The sequence below is a fragment of the Adiantum capillus-veneris genome, chromosome 6 (genome assembly GCF_014529385.1).
Source record: "Adiantum capillus-veneris isolate H3 chromosome 6, ASM1452938v2, whole genome shotgun sequence".
Lineage (NCBI taxonomy): Eukaryota > Viridiplantae > Streptophyta > Polypodiopsida > Polypodiales > Pteridaceae > Adiantum > Adiantum capillus-veneris.
The window spans coordinates 16,608,034-16,612,569 of record NC_140936.1 but is presented as its reverse complement, the minus strand read 5'-3'; the positions used below and the strand labels follow the sequence as shown (position 1 = coordinate 16,612,569).

General features: G+C 34.7%; 1 pseudogene; it reads right to left on the bottom strand.

Annotated features, from left to right (window-relative positions):
- Window positions 1-630: 630 nt before the first annotated feature.
- On the bottom strand, window positions 631-1,207 carry LOC147455193 (uncharacterized; annotated as a pseudogene).
- Between the last annotated feature and the right edge of the window lie 3,329 nt (window positions 1,208-4,536).

The following is a 4,536-nucleotide window of genomic DNA, read 5'->3' as shown; positions in this document are numbered from 1 at the left end:
ATTATGCAAGCTCCAAAAATCTTGTGAAATTCTATGGATATCACTTTAGGAACAGATTTCTATATGAAATTAAGTATTCATTACATAACATGGTAACGCCATCACAACTCACGGCATTTATCATGATCCATACTCACTAATCAGTTGGTTTCAAATAGTTTGTATCCCAAGCGGATCATCATGCCCCACATAATGTGAAAGACATTGTCTTTTAATATCTCTTATCATTTTTGAGTCTGCAATAAAAAAAAATTTAACATATTTTGGTTAAAAAATGTCAAACGTTGTAGACTATATGTTTAGTTAATTTTTTAATGTCATGAAGTATCAATTCAACATAGTAAAGAATCAATTTTTTGTATGCCAATTTACATTGAAATATTTTTTAGTACATATGTTACTTCAAATTATTGATGTAATAAGTAATGATTTATCTTTTCTACAATTTTAAACTATTAAGAAAAGGTTCAATGCATGATACTTTTGAGAAAAAATAAAGTCAAAGATCTTAAATCAATGACTAATATACTTGATAAAATACATGATGAAACTATCATTACATGTTTAAAAAAAGATATCAAACTTATTTCAAAATAAAAAGGTTAATTACATGACAAGCGGTATAGAAGCTTAGCTCATACTTGCTTCAAGGTTCAAAAAGTATGTAACTGATATGGGTGTCTCACTTCTTGATGCTCCTACCGTATTCGATACTCCATGGTCATCAATAGGTTGATTTAATTGATCACTTTGAAGTTTTTCCCTTTTTTGACATCATCATGCTGATTTGCAAAGCTCAAAAGTCTTGTTTTAAGCTTTCTTTGGTCGTCAATATTGTCCACAAAGCATAACACTTCCCTTTTTTGCTTGAGTCCCAACTCTGTTATGTACCCATCACTGAACATGTCAATAAGCTTTAAATCTTCTTTGCAATACTTTTGAACGCATTGCTTGATTATCAGCTCCTTCTTGAGTTGTAGAAACTCAACATCTGACAATTGACTCACACTTCCAAAATCTAGATCAAGGTGTCCTGCATCTATATTATGGATTGTGTCCCTAGATTTGAAGAACTAATAAGTCCATCAAAGGCATCTCCCTTGCTCAAGAACACAAGTGTGGTGAATAATTCTATAGCACCAGTAAATTTCAAATGATTCACATTGTGCAATGCCCCAACAAATTGTATTTTGACCATGTTTGTCATACTTTGCAAAGCAGACTGTAACTGCACATAGTCTTTATTATTCAAAAAAGAAAGGATCGCACACAGTGGTTATGTTGACCCACCTGCAATAGCCATAATTCCATCTATAAGATCTTTGAATCTTTCAGCTGACCATTGTAGATTACTCTCCAAATCACGTGTGTTGTCCAAGATACACAATCATATAGGGATAGGATTGTTTAGATGGCGCTCTAAGTAAGATCTTCCCTCCATTTGAAGATTGACAACATATATAGACCATGGAAGATCTATAATTGAATCTGCTTTGTCTTTCACAATTTTGGTCGTCCATTGGATATATTTTCTTGCCTCTTCAAGAAAATCAATCTTCTTTGTACCACGTTGTAGTTTTGATGTCAGCCCAAGATCATAGATTGTCAAGAAATGGGAGTAAACAACATCATTAATGTTGTATGTGGTAGAAAGCTTCTCCCAATTTTCACATGGATTCTCCTCATTGAGAAAATTGAATTGCTCAAGAAACTCATCTTGAATAATTTGATCTTGTTTCAGTTGCTTGATACGATCAGTCATGTCCATTACACTTGGTGTGTCCTTTGCACCCTTAGACAAAACAATCATTCCACTCTCTATTTCTGTTTGAATCTTTTCTACTTCGTCTTTTTCTAGACCACACAAATATCTAAAAACTATGGCTGCTGGCTTCTTATTCTCTCTCTCTCTCTCTAATTGCTCTATGATCTTTAGCCGTCGATCATAAATAGGAGCAAAGTAAGTGACCATATGAGCTTTTTTGGTGATGAATGATGCGCCAGTAGAAATCCTTGCCATTTTGAGAAATGCCTGCAAAACCAAAACAAATTAGATCTAATAATTATAGTTGTTTTCTCATTATATAACCATGAGGGAGACAGAAAAAGAAAACTTACATCCCAAGGTGTGCAAGATTCCGCACCTTCCTTTTCACCAATGTTTGGACGTGATGGGCATTTTTGAAATATCCACTGACTGCAAAGATGCTTGAGAATGTCACTGTAAGGTTGCTTAACATATTGCACCTTGGCCTCCTCATTTGCCATGTATGATATGGCTGTTGCAACTTGTGGGGATGGATCTACAACAATCCGGGCCTTTCTTTTCTCATAAAATTGTATTAGATCATGGGAGCCACCATCCTTTTTCATTTCTTGAAATCTTAACATTTTGGCTGCATAAATTGAGTGTTGTCCATCAATGATCCAAAACTTGTATTCAACAAGTCTTTCTTCTTCTACCTCAGTACGTGTCATTGGAACTCTAGACTTCTAGCCACAATTCTTTACAAGAATTAGATAAGCACATGATGAATGCCGATTTGCACTTGCTCCAAAGAAAAGCATACAATTTTGTACTTGATCAGGCTTTAGCTGACGATAATTATAATGATAAGGAGCAAGAACACAATTAGTGATGGAAATCTTGTATTCCTTATACTTAAAAGGGAAGTATGCCGAATACTTTTCCATGCCTCCTGTAGCACTCTTCTTTGCTTTTTGGGCCTTGTTCTCTAAGCGATCAGGCTCCACAAACCTTAATAAGGGTTGATTGCTTGTGTCCTTTGATCTCAAAATGGCCTTATCTACATCTGCAACACCAACTATGGTAACACCCCTTCCCTTTTTGGTTGTGATCTTCTTATTTGATTTCTTATTCTTCACTTGCTTTCCTTTTAAAGCAATAATAATTGTATCTTGTAGCCTATCTGCAGTGATATCAAATAAATCTTCATTAACATCTCAACCTCATGAAAACATTGTCTCTTCCTTGTCTTCAACCATTTTTTCAATGACATAGGAATTTGCTAATAGTTAGTACTCCGTATTTCCAGGTATCCCAATGTTAATGCACTCAATGTCAGGATGTCCTTCAACTGTTGAAACACTTGCAGAAACTACCTGCCCTAGAGCATCAAATATATTCTCATCTTTGTCACTAGCCAGAAAGACATGCACTTTATGAAATTGTGCACCTTGCACTCTATAAATGTTTAAGGACCATTTTCTCTTATCATCACTTGCAAAGTCAACATTAAAAGGAACCGTCACAAATTTTTGTTTTTGAACCATTTTTTCTTTGAAATCAAAGAAAACACAAATAACTAGTTAGAATCTATAATGATATATTGAATATAATAACACTTTGAAAGAGTATAAATTAAATTGGCACATAACATTTTAATTACACTCTTCAAGACGTTTAGATTCTAAACTCAAATACTTATCCAATTTAAACATTTGATAGCCAAAGTAGGTGTATCCTAGATCCCATAAGTCATCTAGAATACTTTTTTCAAGGTACATTATCTTGAATCCTTTAAATTGAACCATTTGAAATATCTTTTCAAGATTGTATCCATCTTAAATTCACCACTTGTCCATTCTAACCAAGCCTTGAAAGGTGGGTGCATTAAAGATCAACCACTTGGCCATTCTAACCAAGTCTTTGAAAGGTGGGTACAATTGTTAATGTATCTAGATCCATCACATTGAATCTTCAAATAAAGTATGTATGATAGGTAGATACTAGATTCACTATTTGTCCATTCTAGTCTATTTTTGAAAGGTGGGTGAATCCACGATCCACCACTTGGCCATTCTAGCCAAATTTTTAAACGTGGATGCAATGGTTGATTTCCCCTACATCCACCATCTATCAATTTTAAATAGTGTTTATAGGAAAGATAGACCATAGATCCACCACTTGGCCATTCTAACCATGTTTTAAAGTTAGGTGCAATTGGCCATCATAACACTTGTAATTTACACAATGTTTGTAGGATGAGTAGATCCCAGATCCACCACTTGGCCATTTAGACTAAAAATTGGGAAGTAGGTGCATCAAAGATCCACCAATTGGCCATTATAACAAAGGCTTGAATTGTGAATCCAATTTTTGGTGTCTCCTAGATCCACCACTTGGCTATTCTAGCCATATCTTAAAATTAAGTGTATTCAACACTTGGGAAGTATGTGTCTCAAAGATCCACCACTTGGCCATTATAACAAAGACTTGAAGTGTAAATCCAATTGTTGGTGTCTCCTTGATCCACCACTTGGCCATTCTAACCATGTCTTAAAGTTAGGTGCATTCAACACTTGGCCATCATAACACTTGTAATTTTACACAATGTTTGTGGAATGAATATATCTTAGATCCATCACTTGGAAATTTAGAATAAGAATTGGGAAGTAGATGCATCAAAGATCCACCACTTGGCCATTATAACAAAGTAATGAATTGTGTATCCAAGTTTTGGTTTCTCCGAGATCCACCACTTGGCCATTCTAACCATGTCATTCAACACTTGG